Genomic DNA, 23876 nt, shown 5'->3' on the forward strand with positions numbered 1-23876 from the left:
GGTCGTGTTATCATGTATACAGTAGGATATACTAAAAATAAATAAATATTACAGCGAATGAAAATATAATGAAAATTAATATTATCGATTATTATGAAATGGAATTGACAATAATTTGAAACATTGATTATATAATTAATTAGAGGATAAATTAATAATTTAATATAATATATGACGTATTTAATTGTTGCTGATATATAAATAGTTGTTCCTCTTACATTTATTTACGAAAGAAATAAATAAAATTCGATAAATAAATCGTAATATTATACGTTGCAATAATTATGAAGAAGTTAAAAGAAGTTAAAATCGAATTTACGTATTTTTGTTACAGAACGATCGCTGACCTCTCCAACGCCAAAAATAATAGGTGAGTTAACCTCCACTGAACTCCATTAACCTATCATACAAATTCTAATATAATTATGATCGAACCATCACCAAAGATAGGGGGTGGGAGGGAAAAAAAAGAGAATATTGAAATATTACTTTCAGTTAGTTCAATTTCAAATCCATTTTTTTTTTAAACAAAAATACAACAAATAATCTTCGCAATAATTGATGCAAATAAATTTGAAAAATCAATCGTAAAACGCTATTCTATACTACTATATATGTACACAGTGACGATATTTTTTTTCTTTTTTTTCTTTTTTTTACACGTTTCGAAAACCAGCGTTTCGATTAGCTTTCGAGACACAAGCCACCTGTTCGCTCCCGCTTCGAACAAAAATCGCGCTCCATCATGCGGCGTATATTTTTTTTAGAAACGACCGGAAACGACCCGACGACCGCTGCTCCGGAAAATCGAATATCGCTGATATCGCCGCCATTGCAGCTATCAACGTTGAACGATCAAAGCGCTTAAAGTTCAACGCAAACTGTGAAAAATCTCGGGATTTTCTACGCGAAAATCGGTTCATTCGCAATTAAGGATTTTTTTTTTTTTTTTATTTCGTTCAACAGTGACGTGATAACGCGATAATTGTGACTTGCATTGCCTGTCGGAATCGCTTATTGGTATTCTCCTCTTTAAATTAATTAAATTATAGATTGTTGTGTGGATATAGGCTTTTATTTCGATCAATCAGATCAATATTCGTAAAATACGTGAATTGTAGATGCGATTGACGAACTATTGTTGACAAAATATTTAAGTATTTAAAGATTATGAGTGAAAATTTTGAAAAAAAAAATTTATATTAAATTTCCACTTTATCTCTTCATAGACAAAACCAAGTCTAAGAGAATATTATAATGGCGGGCCATTATCAATCAGAATCCAGTGTAATTTTGTCAAAAATGTCAATACACTTTTCGAAGTTATGAAAATATGTATATATCTCGGGGAAGAGTGAAGTTACGACTTAGTTTATTATGTAACTAAACGGATAATACTTTCAGAAGTTGAAAAGCATCATAGAGCCATTATAGATATCAGAAGATCGATATATTGGGGCGGGAGATTGGTTTTATGAAAAATCCAAAAATCCAAAAGCCTGAAATTTTCATTCATCGTCGTTATTTTGCGCCATCTGCATCTCGATAAGAACTCGTAAAAACACGTGTAACTTTCAATATAAGAAAATTTGATGACAAATATCACAAATCACTACAAAGAAACAAAATTTATGACCAAAAGATTTTATTAACAAAGATTTTATTAAATTTGTCGTTAATTAATTGAGATTGAGAATAGAATTATTAAAAAATTATAAATTTCCAACAAAACTCTTGCAACAAAAGTGGCACTTTATCCAGAAACTAATTAAAACCACGGTGGAAATTTAAGTGAAAGTACAAAATAATTCGGGATGATCTCCAGTTTATCGAATCGAGAATTGTCGTGGGATGCTTCAAATGCTCGAGGAGTCGAGCCTCCGTAGAAACGGTATTATATCAAACGGGTAGAGCATCGTCTACGCCTGAAAGGATTTCAAGATCCGGCCGATTTCTTGCATCGTGGAATGTGTTTCCGGGTTGAAACATGGAGAGGATCTTCCCTCCGTCGAAAATAGTGTATACCACGTCAGAGAAACCGCCGCGGTGTGAAATTCGGTGTATTAAAACCGGCGTGCACGGTTCAGTTCAGTATAATTCAGGAAAGTGACACGCGCTGTTAGGGCGCGTTTACACGGTCTCCGACATTTTGTCGCGGGACGCGCTCGAGATCGAGGCGCCACGAGCGCACAATCCGCGTTTGTGAACGAGCACATGTTTCGAGGCATACCTGGTAAATAGATAAGCGCGAAAGTTGCACACTTGGCTGCTCGCCTGCTCGGAATAATATATCCGTCCCCATTGTTTTTGGACAATTATGCAAACTTGCGTTGTTTCGAGGCTCGATACAGAAAGTCGATTGCGCGCGGTCGAAAGTAATTACTCGGGATAAATCGTAGAGTTCGAGGGGAGGGAGAAGCGAAAGAGAAGTTTCTCCTTCGAAGGAAACGTAAGATCTGTGTTTAGACACCGCGAACCGACATGACTGGAAAGTTGGAAAAATATCGGCGGAACCGACATGACTGGAAAGTTGGAAACGCGTATATATATATAACTCGTGGCGTCGAACCGATGTGACCGGGTAGGGAGTACTGTTTTCATTATAGATATACGTGTAGTAATGCTTCACTTTCTGAAGTGGAAGTTGAAATAAACTTCCATCACTTTCCCATCCAATCATAATACCTCTCAATTATTGTTCCACCAATCTTAATTTTCCCCTCTTACCGCAATATTATCATCTGCATCTGATGAATGGATACCGATTCGTTATCCAACTTCAACAAAAATTGTTGAATAGCACAGTGATGAAACGTTATGAAAGTTTTCATTTTAATTCGCGTACGTCCGCGAACGGATCTTCACGCGTTCCCCACACGCGCTCATCCCGTTATCGGGGGCCGACATCTTCGAGAACGTCAGCACAGCGTTCAGCAACGCGATGAGGTCATGCCTTCGAAAAGAGGAAGCTACTCTATACGGCGACCAGTTCCAGCACCTGCCTCTGTCTCACCTTTTCACCTCTCCGTCGCGGCCAAGTTTCCCCGTCTTTGTCCGCCGTCCCCTCTCTTCTGCTCCGTGCCTCTCTTTCCTGCCCCCCTCCCTGCTCGTCTTTTCCTTCCTTCCTTCCTTCCTTCCTTTCTCAACAGCACACAGGCCGCAGCGCCCCGGGCCACGTTGCAGCTTACAGTCACTGCTGTTTGTTCTTCACCTCTCTCCCCCCTCGTGAGCTTTTGTGTTTGCGCAAGCTCTCTGGCCGCGTGCAGACTCCAGGGCTGATCCAGCCGGGCGTGTTTCGCCGTGGCCAGACTCTACGCCGGACGTCCCCTATTTATTTAGTTTTTACTGCCCGGTTTGTGGAGCGGCCGTGCAACGCAGAGATGCTTAATTACCCGCGCATCGTTGCCCGCCTTTTAAAAATATCTCCTCGAGGAGGAGATATCGCGCCCAGATTTTTTGCGCAATATTCGCAAGAGATATTGTGAAATTGATAGAATTTGAAATAATAATAATGATGATAACGTAGAGGATTTGTCAAAGATTTTGCGAATTTATCGTGGTTGATATCGTATCAAGTTTTAATTATTCGATTTAAAGATTTTGTGTGTAAAAATATTTTCTCAGAGAAGAGAGGTTGGATTTTTAGATCTTCGCCAGACGACGAGATTGTGAAATCAATCGAATTTGAAATAATAATAGGCTTTTAGAAAGTTGGGTAAGAAAATTTTAAAAGGAAATAGAGTCGATTCGATTTCAATCGTTTAATTTATTATCTCGCTTTTTAGAAATATTTCTTCAATTGCAGGATATTTATTTGCCGTAAAACGAATCAGAATCATGTGAAAATCGAGATCCAAATCTATTTGTGAAAAAAGATATTTGTGAAATGTTCAAATTACAATATTGTAAAAATTGTTCCATTATGAAATTTTGTATATCTACTATTCTTTCTTTAATTCTCGGTTATTTATATAACAATTCGTAGGAGATACATATGCTCAAAGTTCCATTGAGGGAACATCGTTTTATATGCATCAAACTGATATTAAAACACCGCAAGGTCACGCCGCATGACTCACGTCAACCCTGAAAAATCCCAAAGGGGTAGTTAGGTTCTTCATTATGCAATATCGTGAAATTTCGTGTGTGTTTAATTCATGAGTTTCGGGAAAGGGAACTTTAAGCGTGTTGTTACCCGGCCTAAAGTATCGTCTTTCCGCTCTTAACAGAAACTAGTTAGCGAAAGGTTGACGTGGAATATTCGCGGTGAATCGCTGATTGTGAGTGAAGTAGTTAACGAATTATATAAACAATCCATGAGAATTTGCGTATAATATATCTATTAATTTAAGATCGAGGGATCGAGTTCATTTACATTCTTTGAAATATAATATAGTTTCGTTGGTCAAGATAAAAAATGATTAAGAGAACAAAGGCTTTGAGTAATGAGCAAATAAAACTGGACGATGAACAAAAGAAATGTCCAACACGTATGACATATTGCAGCTTTCAGCCCCTGTTAAATATTCATTTAAAAAGAAAAGATAACTTTGCTATACAGCAGTTGACAAATATTCAAATATTTTTTATTCTACGTTTTATTTTGAAATTAATAATCACAACAGAGTAATGTAGATTAGTTTTTTCTTTATAGGTTAGAATGGAAAAAAAATTACAAATTATAGTAAATCGATTTATTTTTTCATCAATCTAAATATATATTTCGTGAACTATTTTCTAGAAATCGAAACAAAATTGGCACTATAAAAGTGTCGGTTGTTACATATTTAAGAAGTTAATAAGTAAATCAGATTTCCGCTAGAAATGAGACGAAGAGATATCGAAACAGTGGCGCCGCCATGTGAGGAAGAGTTAGAGCTATCTCGCTCTATCTTCGTCTCGTCCAACATAAACTTCGACTTCTCATAACATGATAAATAATCTACTAATTTTTGTACTTGCATTGATCTCTAAATTCGATTCTCAAAATACGTATTAACATCACGTATAAACTAAAAACTTGAATTCAAATTGACTAATCTCAATGTTTGGCTTGCAAATACTATTACGTTACCATCATCACACACTACAAACTTCTACTCTCTCCAATCACTCTCTCCAACCCAACAACAGGCAGAGGACGATAGCCGACCAAGAGCGTATAGTTTTTGCAATTAACGATATCAGCCCGACGCGTCGTTGATCGTTGTTTATACTCGCCTTCGAAACGGCTTCGGGTTGGCGTTTCGCCAAATTTCCACCGCGCCACCTCCTCCATCCCGCTCCTATCTCTGTTTCCCTTTCTCCCTTTCCCCCCCATCCCCCTTCCTCTGCCCGCGCGCCAGCCTTTTTCCAAGCGTATATATCGACGCCCAGGGCCAGACGCGTTATCAAACGATTTATATCGGTGTTTTGCAAAATTTGTGGAGCCACCGCTTGCGAGTGGCGTGGCGAACGTTGCCGAGGGAAAGCGGATAACGAGGCTCGCTGCGTCGGGGCCAAAAAGGTATCAGAACGGTGTATTATCGCGTTTAATCTAGGCCCTATGCCCTCCATCCAGGGATTTTTACTCTCCAATCCTCTCGCCGCCCACCGTTTCACGTGAGCGTCTCTCTCCTTCCTATTCTGGCTCGGTCGAACCGGCTAACAGAGCGAGACCTCGAGCGAGCGATTATTCTTTAACATGGTAAAAAGTGGCGGTCGTGATATCGCGTGACCGGGCAAAAATGTACACAGTTCGGTTGAAAATTGGCGGAGAATTTTAAAAAAGGCCTGTCTTCCTGCTCGAGAATGCTCGATGGGATACGATGTGGTACTGTTGTCTGATAGATTGGCCGGATACACGAAGCGTGTTGTTAATGATTAACGACTATTTTCGAACGAACGCGCGAAGTCTTGTTAGAGTATTATATTAATGGAAACGAAATAGAGAGAAGAGCAGGATTATTTAAAATATTTTTTATAATTTCCATCGAATATTTCCAATCCATTATTGATTTAATCAACGTATATATAAGAAAAAAATTTAATTCGAAACATCTTATTAATCAAAATTAATCTTTGTTTAGAAAAATATAATTCCGATTTTTCGAAAAAAAAAAGAATATCAAATCCTCTGATCTCGAAAAATTTTATTCAAACAAATGAAAGAGATCATTCGTCTATTAATAAAATTAAAAATAGAAAAATTTATCGATGATTTAATCCTTTCCTCGAAAGCACAATTACGAAAAAAATGTCAGACATGGAACCAGCCCTCCCCGAGCTATCGCGTAAAGCCAACCAGGCCGACGATGTTGGATCCTTCGCCCTGCCACTTGTGTCCAGGATAAGGTGGCCGAACAAAGACTCGAACAAACTGAAATAATTGGCAATTAGAAAACCGGAGCCGGGGATATTAACATTATCTCTTGGAGCGCGTCGACCGCAGCGCCGCCCTTCTTTCGAGGCGGCGGTCATTCTCGGCCGAGGGATTCGCCCGGGAACAGCGCCAGTTAAACCGCGCACCAGTTTTCCCTGATAACCCGTCGGAACGACGAGAGATAAGGGGGTAGTAGTAGCAGCCCCGCGACCAGAGAGAAATCCGAACCTGGGTCCCCGTCTCACTTTGAGCAATTATCGTTTCGTTCCTGGAGATCTGGAGGCCGCGATTCTTGGCGGGGGGTTAGTTCGAGGGTTGCCCACGCGGGAGGTTATATCGGGATTCGCGGTGTTTTTTAGTTTCGAGGTGGTCTAATTAGACGGATCGGTGTCGGTGTGTGTGAACACATTTGAGGTTAGTTGTTTCTTCGGAGGGGGGCGTTTTTAAACGAGTCGGCGAAAGTTTCTATATTCTCGTTTGTTTGAATATCTAAGGACGAAGTTTGCAAAGTGGAGTTTTTAACAAACTCTTTATTAGATTCTGCTATATTTCCTTGTTTGTTTATTTATTTATTTTTTCTTCTTCCCTCTTTTTTTCCCCTCTCTCTCTCTTGTTGTTCCTTTCTCGATCTAGTCTTTTTTGATTAAACTTCGACTTCGATCGTTAATTTCAACGATTTTCTTGACTCGTTATCTCGATTACATAAGTTTCGTAGAAATAAGTTGGATTTCGGAACGGATTTGTTGTTTGTTTTCGAAAATTCTCGTCGAACAATTCGAGGAGAGTGAGGAGAGGGGGGATAGGGAATAAAATTGGCGCGAATTAGGGGATTGACTCGTGGGGACGATGGAACGAAAGTTTCGTTAATTCGATGGCGCTGCTCTCAAGCAGTGTTAAACAAATGCAGTCCCCCGTGGTAATGGGAGTACATCTGTAAAACCGTGTAAAAGAATCAAAGAGGAAAATGGATTACGGGTAGAACGAATCGTGGCAAATAAAGGTTAATTTGCAATGCAAATACCTGTTAAAAAAAAAAAAAAGAAAAAAGAAAAAAGGAACGAGGAATACTAAAAAAGAGATATGCTTGTCCCGGATTAGTGTAATTTACTAATGAAGCTTGGAAACTTGTCGAAAGCAAGTTAATTCAATGCTTTCCAATTCCGATTCCCTCGTAAATATCTCCTCCATTATTATTTATTCGTCTTGAAAAACAATGAAAAATTGAGAAATTGAAACGCAAACGATCCCGATCACCGACTGCGTTACGAGTATAATAAATAAATAATTTATTTATTCGATTTTTATTTAATTATTCGATACGATTACAGATAGAAATATTCAAAGATAAACTGACTAAGGAGTTTCTTCTCATCAATCTCATCATTCACGTTGAAAAAGAAATCTATAATAACAATTTACCAGATTTGCTTACATTTTGCCAGATTATCTTACAATTGTTTCTTCGATTTAAAATAATACCTCTTTATTTTTCATTCTAACGGGAAAAAAAGGAAAGAAAAATAAAAAGAAAAATATCGTGGACGATATCATAAAAATATCTCGTCACTGGTTAACCATGGAAGAGATCGTAAATTTGTACGCGAAATTTCTTTTAATTCAACACGTCAAGGGATAAATTTCATCCACGATTAATATTTAAACGATATCATAACATCCCCCCTCTCTCTTTTTCTTTCTCTTTCCCTCCTCCTTGCATTACGTCCATGTCCCACGGGGCAGGAACAGGATCCTTCATCAGCCTTTTAACCGGGATTCCTTTCGTTCTTTTTTTTCCTCTCTCTTTTTTTTTTTTTATATGCCGCGGTTGTTCCACCCTCTCTCCCGCCCCTCGTCCAATCCCTTGGGCGCGTAATCTCGAGCCCCTTGACTCGGGTTCCTCCCGATTAAATCATAACGTATTTATTAAATTCGTCTCGGTTTAACTTCGATAAATATTCAAGGGGGCGCGTAAATGATAGAATGGAAAAAAGTTCATTATAAACCCTGGTTGAGTGAGGATTGGGAGAGGGAGAGAATCGTGTGGGGGGGCATGGCATGACTTGTCAAATTTTTTTTTAACCATGCTTTTTTTTAAAGTGATCATGATTCAATGAGCTGAATTAATTCATTGGAACAATTCATGTATTATTTTTGTTTTGTGAAAATATTCAGAAAATTTGATGTTTGTTGAGGAAGAATAATAAAATAAGATACGAAAAATATTATATTTTGTTATATCTAAGCAAAGACTAAAAATAAAAAATTATTTTCTTGTTAGTTATTTTTTTACGAATGAACTTTTGTTTGTGAGATAAAGATTATAACAAATTAGAGATATTTATATTTACAATTGCAAGTTAAAAAGAAATTTACTCGGGCATTTTATAATTTGTGAATCAATGATTGAAAATAAACCTGACCAGAAAACAAATAAAAGACGAAAAATTAAATGTACGATGCACAGATTTAATATAATATCATGATAATAAATTAATTACAACAATTCAAACTTAACTTATAATAATTTTAGAATCGATGAGGATGATTTTATTCTTGGATTTAATATGCATAAGCAGCCATTCTGATCAACTTATAATAATTTTAGAATCGATGAGGACGATTTTATTCTTGGATTTAATATGCATAAGCAACCATTCTGACCAACTTTCGATCAAGAAAAACGTGTTAATTATAGAAACAATTAATTATTTATAATAATAATAATTAATAATTAATTAGAAGAGATTAATAGAGGAATATGTGAAAACGCAAGAGGTCACGTGATAGAATTACGTGACTCCTCCATCTTTTCGATCTCTTCGATTGTGCTCAGTCAATATTTAAAGGACCTTAAAAGAATCGTTCGAAGTAACGTGGAAGAATTCCTTTCGACTCCTCCTCGATTCCTATACCTAGTCTAGATCGGCTTAATTGAGAAGAATGAAGACGGTCGTTCCCTTCCTTATTATTCAAATGGGGCTTGCGCCGCCATGAGAATCGGTGTAACTTTCGAAAAGAGGAGATCGAGAGTGGCACAGAATTCGCTCGATAACCCTGATGCTCGAGATTAAAGTACTCGAAGCACTGTTATGTAATCTTTAATAGCAACTTTTTTTTTTCCTTCATTTCTCTTCAAATTAATTTTTAATGAAATCAGAGCGCAAATTTTACGATCCGTTTCTCGGTGCTTTCGAAGAGCAGCGAGTGGGTTAGAGATCTGGGTGTAAAATTAGGGTCAACACTTGCCACGCGGCGACCACATTTGCTCGAGTAGGATGCAGTATTTACGAGATTCTGGTCATATTCGTTAACATTGGTCGAGAGAAACACGAGCAGACAGAATTCTAATTTGGTGAGTCAAGTTTCGAGATTCGAAGATTCTTCTCTGAGGAGGGAGAGGTAAAGAAGATATATATCCCATGATCGGAAAGATAATGGAATTAACGGTCGGAGAAGAGAATTTTTCCGCTTGTCCTGTCTCCTCTTGAGAAATAACTCACTAGCGCCGCCTACGTATTTATCGAGCGGGAAGGGAACAAAGGGAGCGGGCGACCAAGAAAAGCAATATTGGCCTGGTTCGAAAATTGCCGCTTCTAATAACCGATATTAAACTCCCTTCCGTGGATTTCACGAGAGATTGAGTTAGAATTATTTCGCCTAAAAAAAAAAATATGAAATATTCTTCGATATTAATCGGATTTATTTATTAAATTATAAGAAATCGAAGTTGATATAAATTTAAGTACGAGAAATCGAGAAATTGCCTTAAAATACCTTAAGAACTTAACTTTTGTATTTATCTTAAATCTACATAAAAGATGAAAAAAAAAAAAGATGATTGCACAAAAATTACGAAACTTGGAAGAAAACGCGTCATTACACTCGTCTCATCGAGAGATCACGATTTATAACATCGTGAAGATGCAAACACGGCGTGGCCCCGTTTTCCTCTCCCTCGATTCCTCCTCCCTCGCGTCGTGGAGCATTGTTGAAGAACGCGAAGTGACGGAGGGTTGATACGGGAGGAAAAGATTGATGCGATTTAATATTAAAAAGCTTCCTCGAAGATACAGGGCGTCGAGTGATCTCGATAGGGGGGTCCATTCCGACGAGCTCCGAATGAAAGCTTCGAAGGATAGCAGTGAAGCGAGAAGAAGGTTTGATGTAAGGTTATGTGAAGTTGATCGTCGGATGGATCGTGCAAACGAGCGAAAACTTGGGAGGGAAGGGAGAGGACGTCGTGTCTGTTACGTGAAGAGATTACGAATGGAGAAGGGTGGACGGTTACTATTAGAAACAGGTGCGTGGTCCGGACTGCGTACAAGATAGGATGAGAAAGTCGTTTGTTCGTTTCTGTTGCCCCTTGTCTTGCAATGTCGAGTCACGTCCCGTGGATAATAGTCGAATCGTTATAAAGAAGAAAAAAAAAAAAAAAACAGAAGGAAAAAAAGAAAAATACGAGAAATAAATTTTTTCAATTTTTAGGTTTACGATCGATGGCCAGTTTCGAAAGTTATCGATAAAAATGATCGATGGTATCTTTCAAATTCCCAAAGATTGATTTTTTTTTTTCTCAATTTTCGCCCATCTCACCTTTTCCCACGACTTTCCCGATTTTTCTCCCGTGTTTTCTCGCTTCATTTTATTTTTCATATATATATTCTCCATGTCGAAATAAGAAGAGTTTCGAAACTAGGACGAAAAGAAAACTTCGATACAGTGAACAATAACTGTGCAAAATATATACAGTGTGTTTTCTTGCCCCCAGAAGAACTTTTCGTACTTTTGCTTCCGTCAAGCAAACGAGAGAGAGAGAAAGAGAGAGAGAGTCCAACGTAAAATTTTCGAAAACGTAACCTATAATCTTTCGAACAGCACGGGTATATTCTCTAAGTAATGGCAGGATTAGAAACTTGCCGTGCACACGATCCCGCTACGCGACCACTGTTCAAATTTATTGGCAACTATAGTCCGCGCTTTCGCGAAGCATTTCGCCACTATTAATGGATGTTGCGTAAACGATGGATTTTAGATGCCTTCGTAATTAATAATGGAATGGATTCAGATCCGGGGATTGCGCAGCCCAAGCAATTGGTCCTTCCCATTCCATCCATTTAGCAGTGAACCGCTTATACATATAGTCTGTAGCTTCTCAGCCAGAGGGAGACGGTGCATAGTTCTGGTTACATTTACATCTGGAATGGGAATCGTGGTATATTTGTAACAAAAGTTCAGTTTCAAAGCGATCTATGCGATGGTAAATTTGATTCCGGGTGGCAAAAACTTGATTCCATCGTTTGCATTGCAGCAAGGAGTTCTTCTCGAGGGACGATAATAAGTATTCTTTATGAGGATAGATATTTTATAAAGTTGGTGAATCTAAGAATATGGGAAATAAAATATACGATCATCGGTATAAATTATTGAATAATTTAGGAAAGCAATTATATTAGTTATTACACTAGAGTAATAATATTCTGTTAAATTTATTTTAATTAAACAACAGTGGTATTAATAATTTTATTGACACTATGGTATTGCATCAATTTTCTACATGCAATTCTTGTTATTTGTAATTAAATTAAACTAAAGTATACACATAATAATTTACATTAATGTAATAATATTATTTCTGCATAGAAACAACATCGAAGAATTAAATTGTTGAATTATAAAAAAAAAAACAAAGAAAGAATATTTAAATTACACAATAATAATTCATGTTGTCACAATTGTAAAAAATTTATAGAATTATAATTATCTCGTTCCATCGTGTGAATTCATGTAAATAATTTCATCTTTAAATCTCGCAGAGATTTTTATCTTCAAAACATTTGAAATGTTAAAGAACTCGTTAAAGACTTTGCATCCACAATCGGGAAAAATTTTCCAACGATCAATTGAAACGCTTGATTCCTTGTCACGTTCACCATTACGACGATGAAAACATAAACCAAGAAAAAGGGAATAGCGATAAATAATGTTGATTTGACGAGAGAATCGAGGAACAGTTGGAGGAATATCAGTAACATATGTTGGGAAAAAACGATCGATGAACAGCGGAAGAGAGATAAAAGTTTCCTCGTTTTCTTTCAATTTATGCGTTCAAATGAATCGTTTAGCAGTAATCATATATGATGGAGAATTTTATTCCATGTGGATTTCAACATGTGGATTATTATCAAATGAATCAAGAAATTTGATCCAATGAATAATGTTAGTTAATTTATGAAAAAAATGTATCATTAATAGCGATTCTCACGTTCGTTCATTCAATTCGATGACATTTTAATAAATGGATTTTTTTTTATTTTCTCTCTTTCTCTTTTGGCACACGAGCGTGAAATGAATGAAGATTGAAATTACACGTTTTATATGGAAACGGTGTTTCATATCAAATGTATGGATTATCGATGAATTTTCAATCGTGTAACGAGGCGTTAATTTAGACCAATTAAGGAGGAAGAAAATCTTGATTAATAAAGAAACTAAATTCTTTACCAATAGTAGTACCGATCGAATCTCTTTTTCTGTCCCGAAGTTCGAATAAGACTCGAGGAAAAGTTTATTGATGAAGGTAATGGAACTTTTAAAGTAGGTCGAGTATATAAATAAATGTCACATAATACATCCAAAGTACTCTTATAACATTGAAGTTGAAAGTTCGAAAGCCTAATATTCACTATTATTTAAAAAAAATACAAGAGAATGGGCACAGAGCCATAAACATAACTTAATTAATCAAAGGAACGTGTAGCATGAGAACGAAATCATATCTAACGATTCCATATTCTTTTCATTTAAACATCGCACAAAACAATACTCGTATAAACTTACACAAATATTCCATTTCTTTATTTTCTTTTTTCCCATTAATCTTAAAAATAAAAAAATATTCAACCATAAATTTAAAGCACTAGCATAACCTAAATTAAAAACGAATAAAAAAGATTCAATGGCATAGATCGAAATCTCTCTCTCTCTCTCTCTCTCTCTCTCTCTCTCTCTCTCTCTCTCTCTTTCTCTCTCTCTCTCTCTCTCGAGTCAGCAAGAATCGGTTTCTCGCGCCACCGCGCTAACAATGCCCGAACAAACGAATTCACATGTGCACGCGGCCGAATATTTTTAGCGACGCTTCGAAGCGTGTTTAAGAACGCGGCGATTACACCGCCCCTGACGGCGGATTCGACGACGATCGTGCAGCATTCAGACGCCATTTAATCCAACGGAACAACCGCAATCGGATTTCGCGGCAACGATTATGCTGTGTCCGGACCGCAAAGGCGCTTTGGCCCAAATGCATCTAACCGCGGTGAGTTTCGGCCGACAAGTGGGGCGAAGACACTTGAAGCATCGTTCACTGACGAACCGAGGCTACGTTAATGACGGTGTTTTGCCGGCAGCCGTGCGAGAATCCGTTAGGCGTGTGTGTGTACCAACCGGACAAGAAGAGCGGCAGCCAGCTGCGAGGATAATTATGCGCCAGTTTCCAATTACGAGTAACGCCCCAACCGAGTCCTAGCTCTTCTCCTAAACTCTGTGCAACTAGCTGTCCTTGTTTGGCGTTAAGTATATACTCTTGTGCAAGTTTGGAAACGTATTCCTGACTCCTGAGAAGATTGAGAACAGGTAACGTGATATGATTGTTAAGATTCTCGATTTTAATAGCGCGATTATTTTCTTTTGGAACGATTTATTGTGTAAAAGTATTTCGTTCGTGAATATTTCGTTAGATTAATGAAAATCGTAAGATGAAAAAAATAAATATTGATTGGAATAAGAAGAATGATAAAAGAATGATTTGAAAATATCGCGTTTCTTAAAATATTTTAACTTACCTTTCCAACTTTGAAAATTTAATTCTGTATTTATTTCATATTTCTGAAAATATCTTTAAAAATTTTCGTTTCTATTATTTCAATCATTCTATCTTCTATTTATATTTACATTCTATTTCATTATTGATGGTATAACCGCAATTAACTTCGCGTATTAACAATCGGAGGAATTAAAGTCAAAAGCGAATATTTGAGCCGTAATTCGAACTCGAGACACGAATGATTCACAGTTCACCTAGTAAGTGTACTTTAAACGCGTTACAAGTTCAGCATAATGGATCGCTATCGGCGTCACCCACGGCGAGTCACTAACACTGATCCGAGGTCTCTTTGGTTCATTAAGCAAAGTGAAGTCAACTCGCGATAACGATGAAATCGAACGAACAACTTCCAACCACCGCCTTTAACACTGCCCCAACCGGAACGCTTTCGTTTTAGAACCTTTCTCTTCCTCGATCGTCAATCTACCGGAAGTAACTCCCTTTCGCGCGATATTACCTTTGTCGGGAATTTTATAAAACTAAAATAGGTTCCAATAAACAGTTATTGCCTTCGTACACCGAATACCTATTAGTGAAAACTTCAGAGATCAGATTCTTTTAAAAGTCACATTTTACCCGTTGATCGAACAATGAATCGGGAAAATAAAACGAGCCGGGATTAAGTGATGTTTAATTTAAAGATTTTTGAATTTATTTCCATTGAAAGACGCTAGAGTGAATTCGCATTGAAAGTTTGATAAGCTTAGCCTATTGAAAGATTCACGTTAATCTTACCTTGAGAATCGACGATGCGATGAGGTCAACTTTTATTGCTCGTTCCTTTTGTTTCTTTCACGACGTACCTTTAGGCTGTCCACGTACATTGAGTCGAGTATTGCGTGATGGTCGACGAGAATGAGAGAGAGAAAGAGAGAGATATAGCCCAGAAGACTGTTCTACGTGTCGCTGGAAATTCGGAAGTGCAATTTTTACACTTGCACGTCTCCCTTGAGCAGTGAAACATAGAGTAGAGGGCGACACATGCCTAAAATTAATAAACGACTATGTCGACTATGTTGCATTTGATGTTTCAAGAATTGTGAATGATATAAAAAAAGTATTTTAAAAAGAGGATGGAGTAGGAAAAATGATATTTAAAAGATGCTAAAAAATTAAAAAGATATAAAAAATTAAATCAATAAATTTAGATTGATAATAAAAATTAATCAAAGTTACTTTCTTTTTGTTTTTAAACGTGGAATTTAAGCTGATTGAATTTTTCATTCTTTTCGAAAGATATGGAATACAGTTATAGAAGATGCGATTACGAGTTTAAATATATCCAGAGTGGATTAAAATAATACTTCGGAGAATCTAGTTAAGAAACATGTTGGTTTTAATTAACTGGCCGACTGCCAGCTCCTCGTTAACAGTTTTCCCAACTCGTGACACCGTCCTATTTCTTCAATCTGTTCATTCATTGCTTTCGTTTCAATGTATTGTGAAGTTATCCATTGAAGAAAGAGGAAAAAGATCAGAAATTCAAGTTTGGAAATATAAGTTTATCAATTATTAGGAACTCGATGCTCGCTTAAACTTTCAAATCTCAACAAATGTATTTGTTGCGAGAACAGATAATTAAAAATTCAATCGTAAGCCATTTTTATCCCAAATTTCGTAAACAAATATATATATATATATATTTCGAATTACAGATCAAATTAGATTAAATTGTTATTCAATTAATTAGATACATCATTCTACAATAATTTCGATAATTCATTGAATCGCATTTAGAGAATTTTCATACTATTCATGTTATATTAACAACGGAAAATTAATTTCCAAAATTAATTTGCTAACCCATATTAACCTAACCTTCTCCATGTAAATTGCATCTGCATATGTACTCATCGATTCGTGATATTACATAATTTTCAGTTAAAAAATATATACGTATATATATATAAAATATTTGTTACCCATATAAATACGTTACCTATATAATACGTAAAAATATGTGATACGCCATATTTCTTCGCTTCCATCATTTTTTCCAAAATAAAATTTCGTTCGTTTATAAACCACACACACGAATCACGTTCGAATCGAAGCGTATATTCGAATCGAAAGCGTCGATCGAAAAAAAAAAGAATTTTTCGAAAAAAAAAAAAGAAAAAAATTTAAAAAAATCAATCGAGCGCAACGTGGCAAATCGGGAGCAATAAATCATTTTAATAATTCACGGATCGACGAGCGATGTCCATTACGAGGACAAGTTCGCGAGAAGGCTCGGATAGAATCAATTGTAAATCAAATCGAGGACGGAATCCATAAATCTGGTTTCAGGAAGAGGAAGGAAGGAAGGGGAGGGGAGGGGAGGGAGTAACTTTATTCCGCGTTTTATTTCGTCAACATGGTTCCGCCTCGCGTTCCATTTGCCGGCAACTTGGTCCGCGGGCAAATTCTCTGCGTCAATTTCGATTTCCGCTTATTTCCAGGGTAACGACTGGCGGCTCTCTGCCTCCCGCCCTCTTCCCCTCACCTCGAAATTGTCTCTAACCGCGATCCAGGCTCCAGCTGGTGACGATCCGCCAGTGGAAATTCCGATTTTCGCGCTTATCTATGCGGACTCGAAAAAGTTTCTTGTCCGTATATCTTTTTAACACGTTGCACACGTTTCTTTGACCGTTTCTCAGGCATTCGAAGGAAAAAGAGAAAGGGGCGCATTGTAATTGAAAGATCTTTGTTCAATTTCAATCGCGAAGTCTCCTTTTTGCGCCTCGATACACGCACGCACGTAGAGTTGTTCCTCGGTCGATAATAATTATCAACCGAGTAAATACTAATTTTATCATTATTAGAAGATTTAACGTCAGAAGTTCAGAGATCATTTTAACTGTTGAAAAAGCTGAATTTTTGGAAAAAAATGAGAAAGTTGAGAAGTGTTTAAATAAAATATGTGCTGAGAAAAAGAATAATATAAAATAAAAGAAGAAGATTGTACGATTTTAAGGAAGTGGAAAGAATAGAATGTGCAAATTGAAATAGTATTCAATACATCATGCACACGTTGGGATACATTTTCTCTAAAGTGTCTATTCGTCTTTTATCAAAGTTCGTATCAAAGATTTTTAAGGTTTGTTCCTTGGACATTGTCATGGACAATAGAACAGTTGCGATATTGATAGAAGGTGACCCATTTGTCTCGAACAGACAAGGGATGCAGCTTTGGCATCCTCGAAGTTTTGAGCCAGCTACAGTCTAATCCGGATCCCACGAGGGAACGAAATTTACTGCTTTAATAACGTCGTGGTGAACTTAATACAACTCTCATGACGAATCGTGACTTCTTCAATCGCTGTGAAATCTCTCCTTTCGCGACTTTAATCTCGTGATTTTGACAATCTCCAACCGTCAACTTATACATTAAAATTATTTTAAAAAATAGAAAATTCGTTACGTCGATTTGTTAAGTTTGAGAAATCATATTATGATGGTGTAGAAAGCTCATTGTGATTCTTGTCATTATATAACTAATGCAGCGAGAGATGCTAAATTTATTATTATATCAAGATGATATTTAACTACTACAATAACTTCGTGTTAAACTTAACCCATTTCTGACGACAGATTACAGATATTTCACACCGTGTTCCGGAACTGAACACACTACGTCATAGCTGACACAACTATAGCAAGGGTTAGGAATGACCCTTTTACTACTGAGATACCGCTATTCTAGGTTAGCGAGCACGCGATAAAAATTCCAAATCGTTGCTGGCTTTAATTCATACAGATTTATATTCGTATATGATAAAAGTTGAAATTGAATTCTATTCGTGTTTGAATAATGGATTAAAAATATTTTTCAAAAGTTTTCGTTCGACGTTGAACTGCGCATGACACAGTTCCAGTTCTCATGGAAGACCCTGATATAGTGAATTGAAACTAACTTTAATCCTGTCGCTTTACGCTAACAAGCGCACAACAAGTGCAAGTCTAACCCACATGCCACAGCCGATTTTACTGTGTTAATAAAGTTTTCTTGACTTCGACACAGAGATTTGATAGAGTTTGTTATATTACATAAATTTTTCTCTAAATGTTTTCTGGATAAATTTTAATATTTCTATTTAAGTATGTTCTGCATTGTATCACATATTTATATATTTGTTTTGATACACTTGATTACATTTGAATTAAGAGATTTAAGGAGTAAGTCTTTGTTTTAATTGCTCTATATACAACTTCTTAATTTTAAGTTCAAAGAGGTTTTTAATTAAGAATAATATCCTTGTCAATAGATTAATAATTTCACGCTGAAATTCTTTGTAAAGCGATTTTGTGTAGTAATTTCAGTCTTTAATGACAAATTATTCTACACTTTGTAACACAAGAAGGTATTTTAATTTTACACTTTTTAAATTAATTAGAATACGTTAAAGTGAGTCACTTGCAACCCATATTGTAACCTAGGGCGAATAGAATTTACTACCTTCATACTATGTTCTGAATTCAATATTCCCTTGTTACATAAATTTATCCTCGAATCTAACCTCAAAAAAAAAACATAATATTTTTCTTCTTACAAATTTCCAGATAGTTGAATCTCAAAATTAGACAAAAGTGATTTTATGTCATAATGGGAATGAAAATTTTCTTTTATAAAAATTCCAATTTCTCAAAGCTTTCTTCTCTTATCTATCAATTCTTTTCATTCTCAAGAAGAATATAATTTTGTCTAGAATTTAATATTCTACAACAATAATGAAAACAAAAAAAACATTAAAAGGGCAAAATTAAATCAACTCGTTAAAATTTCGTTAAAATAAGCAATCAGCAAACCTAAGTCTCTATCTCAATTACAACGTACATAGAACGTTGTTAGATCATGAATAGACATCCTCGAACTTCGTATCCCCGAAATCACACCAGCAATTTCACTCGTAAGACGAAATTCAGCCGGTGACACAACTCCCGCTTCGATTGCACAAAGTTTTCGAGTCGACAAAGTCTAATCCATATCGTAGCAGTGTTGAAATTTACTACTTTAATAACATGGTCTTCCGGGTGTGCAACACACGTTACACTCTTATGCATAGGTGGCCGCGTGACGCGCGCTCCTACAACTTGCCAACAGCCAGTGTCCGACAAACAGAAACGATTTCGTGTATTTGGGTCAAGTTGCTCGCTGTTGTCTGCCTGTGCGCGCGCGCGCATGCGCGAGCAACGCTCGCGAGACGTAAATCCGCTGTCGGGAAAGTAACAGTGCTAATTTAACAGTGTAATACGATACGTGCCATTCCAACCGGCGCTAATGATATTTTTTCAGGCGCAACACAATTGCTTTCTGGATGGCGTTTTATGATATACAACTGGCGACTGACTACTGATGACGGAAAATTATTGTTCACAATGCGTTCGCCAGAAGATAGATGGCTAGGCAGAATATATTTTACTCTATTTCAACTTTTTCTCCATCGTATCGATTCAAGACGGATAAAGATCAAAGAAGGTCATAAATAGAGACAAAGTAAAATAGAACGACGACTTTGTTATTATTAGAATTGATATAATCAATCAAAGAAATTTTGTTCCTTTATAATTGACATTTTAATTGGTAGGTTAAATGGAATTATTCTATTTCACTTTATCTCGATATATCCATCCATCGTTAATTTAAAAGGTCAATGCGCACAATGTCCATTTTCCAACGAATGAATTCAGTACTTAAAGAGATAAATGAGAATCGAATTTAATTTAAGCTTGTATGGACACGGTGTGAATGTATAAGAAATAAGTATTCAGAATAATCGCTCGGACGTTGAAACAAAAATACTGATGGGAATATAATTTGAACATATTCCTCCAAGCGAGGAACACGCATGAGTGTCAATGAAATTGTAAGATCTAAAATTACACGGATATAAATGAATGGGGAAAAAGGAACAAAGGATGTCTTTATATTACATCACTACAATTTATCTTCCATCTTCCCGACTAATCCATCAACATTAACTCATACTCGACAATCCCTCCTTTTCCCCTCACACACACACACACACATACATACACACAGAATCGTACGTTTAATATATAGCTGCTACATCGAATGAATTCAATCCACAGTCCTCCTCGCGTTTTCCACTCCACTCTTCGAATCCACTCTGTTCCAATCGATCCCGCAAAGACGACACATCGGAGAGGAAGATAAATGAAAAAGTGGGTGGCGTCGCGTCTCGCCTCCCCTAACCCTGATACACACACGCATAAATCGCGAGGTTGGTTGCAGATTGGGCCGAAAGGTGGAACCACTCCTTTATTTTTCTTCTAGCTGCGCGTGGGACGGCGACGCAGCTGAAAAGAAAGGAAGGGAAGAATAGGCGAAGTGGGAGTGAGTGGGAGGGATAACGCGAGACCCAACGTCTCGAGGTAAGGCGAGGTTAGGTTGTATCCTGGATACATAACGTAACGGATGGACAGGCGAGCTAAGGCTAGATAGGTAAGGCTATACTCGAAAGCTAAACTACTTTGCCCCGAGCGTGGCAGGGGTTACGGAGGCTTGAGTGCTAGCCGCTTGTTCTGTAATCCAATAGAGACCCTAAGACCTTTCCCGTCCCATCGCCGTTGCACACGTGTGTATACGTGCATGGGGCCGCGTCCGAGTGTATGTAACTCTACATACAACTACACGCAACTGATACCTATGGAAATTTCAATATGGCGCGCACGACCGTGTGTCGAGTCTGCGCGCCTTTTTCCATTGGATCACGAGTACGGGTAAAAACAATTCTGGAGAGTTGGACCGAAGAACGAAATCTAAGAGAGAGAGAGAGAGAGAGAGAGAAACGTGAGGATGTTTACGAACATCTTCACGTCGATGAACGATTCGTTGGTTATAGATCAGGAAGGAACGTGATGGAAGGAGATGCTTTTAAAGGAAAAAAATTCCTGTCTGTTGGAGGCGTCTTGATGCTCGAGATGAGGATAATGAGGACTGGGAAAAGGATTGAAATGCGATCGAGCGATGTAAGGAGAATCGTGGAACGTGATTTAATTGGAATGCCTTTTTTTTTTATTTTTTTTTTAGCAAGAATATAATTGTAATCGTTTCAAGGAAGAGGCGAGGAGAGAAATTTAAAATTAATTTGTCTTTTTTCCTTCATTTCTTGGGTTACAATCGTTTTCAAAGTGCAATTACACGAATGATAAAAAAAAAAAATTGAATTTTTTAAATAATTCCTTCTTCCGCTCTAACGTTCCTCTCCCCTCTCCCCCTCACTGTTTTTCGCGCAAACACGCTAAACAGATAAATCTCTCCTTATTTCCCAAAGCATTCGCACAGAAACACGCTTAAACCGCAACCGTGTTTTCCCAGCGTAAACGAACCGAGCGAAAGCACGAAGGTAGCCTGGGAAAATAAAAAATTGAAGAAGAAAAGGAGGGGGGAGGGGGATAAAAAATTCAAAAAAAGAAAAAAAGAGAGAGAAGAGGAAGCGTAGAAAGGGAAGGACTGGATCAACGAAACGGAAATGGCGGAAGAATCTCTACGAAATTTTCATGTTTCAGGAAGGATGCTCTTAACGCGGGCCATTAATTTATAAATGGCACAATTTCGTTCGGCACAACAACAAGTTGTTAAACAAGGACGTTGTTAAGATTGGAACGTGGCAAAATCGTATGTAATTGTTGTACTCGTTCGTTTCGAACAAACGATACACCCCTTTAAATTGGCGATAAATAACGTCACATTTGTAAGGGGCGTTCGCCGCGAGGCGAGGAATGCCACGAAAGGTCGCGAAAGAGATAATAACTCTTTAAATGCCCGCGCATACCCCGTAAATCCACGTGGGCGGCGGTGTGTACTCGGCGCGCGAGTATGCAAATAATTCGCCCGTTGCAGCGAAGCCGAAGCGGTGAAAAACCGCGTTCGACTTTTGCCCCCGCCCCGCGTAAATATCACGGTGGGGGCCATGGCCCACCGTGTTCAGCCACCGCGTTTTTCACTAACGGTTATGGCGCACGCTTCGAAGAATTCAAATTCTCGTTTTCCAACGATCTACGTATCCCTTTCTGTTGTATTCTTTGCGAGAATATGGTAGTTGAAAAAAGATAGAGTAATAGGGATTTAATACGACTGTTCGACCGTTATTGGATTGTAGCTGTGCGTTGGGGATGGTTTTAAGGGATGGGAAATATAGTAGGGATTGATACAGTCGGGAGGAATGAAAAGACAGTCGTGTATTTGATGATTGATAAATGTGTAAAATGGGTGATTCAGGTGGTGTTAAAATATTTTATATAACTAAATCTAATACTGTTAAAATAAAATGTATTTTGTTCAGAGAAACGGAGAATAATTGGGGAATAATCAATAAAGATTGAATGTAGGAATAATTTGTGTAATTTTGTGTACATTTAATTTATACGAGGAGGAAAAAAAATTCTGTATTAAAATTAGTTGATTTAAGGATAAAATATAAATTGGAATTTTGTTGTGTGTAACTGCGACTATTTTAATGTCGATTTTATTACGTTATATCGTTGACGTTATAATGCGAAGAAAATATTTTTATTACGTTTGTCAAGTTATTTAAAAAGTTAAATATTACAGGTTTTATTTAATCGGATAGCAAATATCGATTGCATTATTACGAAATCGATAAATTTTAATTACAATTTTTATTTGCACACGATTCCGCAGTGTGTTTGTATCGTTAATATTGCCATATTACAAACGTTTAATAATTAATTAAAAATATATTTTGCTCTTGTAATATTGATATTCGAGTTGAAATTTTCATTGAAAAGAAATATATAATAATCGAGACTTTACGATATTTTTCAGTAAATATTCGTAAAAATGTTTTTAAAACGATTCAATTGATGTTTGATATGAATTTCAAGTGATTTTAAAGTTTCTTCTTTACTTTTAAGAAATTTAGAATATCATATTAAATTTATCAGGTCAAGTAAAATTGAATTGCAATTGGTACGATACTTGAGGCATAGATCATTGTCTAGAATAAAAGACACGGTAAATTTCTCTCGATAGCTTCGAATTAGAATTACATGGACAGCAATCAAAGGCTTGCCGGATAGATCTTCGATAAAGGTGGGTGGGTTTGGCCTACAACTGGGTGAAATTCGTGGTATTAGAGGCCCATCTCACGTAGCAGCTCATCAGCAGTTGAATTGGCCACTCTAGCTTGGCATCGAGTTTTCTTGACCTGGAAAGTTCAAAACGGCACTTCGTATGGTACGTGTGATTACGAAACATGTCATACGAGTGTAATTTATTTGCAGCTTTGCTGCGCATTTACGTTTTTAATGTCGTGAATCGTGATTTATGCTTTTGAATCTCTGTAAAATAATTTTTAAAAAAATCAAAGTCAAAATTATTTGTATTATATTTTATTTTAAATAAGCTTGCTTTCTATTAAACAAATTTTATAATGTTTAGAAAGTAGATCATTTTGAATAATTGAGATGAAAGAAATTAATAATTTTATTGAAAAGTGTGAAAAATTTTGTTAGAAATAGAAATTTTTTTTATGTATATCGGTCTAGGAAGGATATCTTTTTATTATTGCATGGTAACTGAGAGGGTAAAACAGAGAAAAAGCTGTTGACGAGTTGCCGAGCGAGGGTTGATATTGCAGAGGGTAGTTTTGATGAATATAGTCGGTAAGG

The 23876-nt window shown here is 36.8% G+C and overlaps 1 protein-coding gene across 5 annotated transcripts in view; it reads left to right on the plus strand.

The window, feature by feature from the left end:
- LOC411155 (teneurin-a) overlaps positions 1 to 23876 on the plus strand; it is a 658614-nt gene that overhangs the window by 224453 nt on the left and 410285 nt on the right. For all 5 annotated transcript variants that reach the window (XM_006569977.3, XM_006569976.3, XM_006569975.3 and 2 more), the window contains exon 2: positions 335 to 370. The gene's annotated coding sequence lies outside the window, so the exon portion shown is untranslated. The remainder of the gene's footprint in view (positions 1 to 334; positions 371 to 23876) is intronic.

The sequence above is a fragment of the Apis mellifera genome, linkage group LG6 (assembly GCF_003254395.2).
Source record: "Apis mellifera strain DH4 linkage group LG6, Amel_HAv3.1, whole genome shotgun sequence".
Lineage (NCBI taxonomy): Eukaryota > Metazoa > Arthropoda > Insecta > Hymenoptera > Apidae > Apis > Apis mellifera.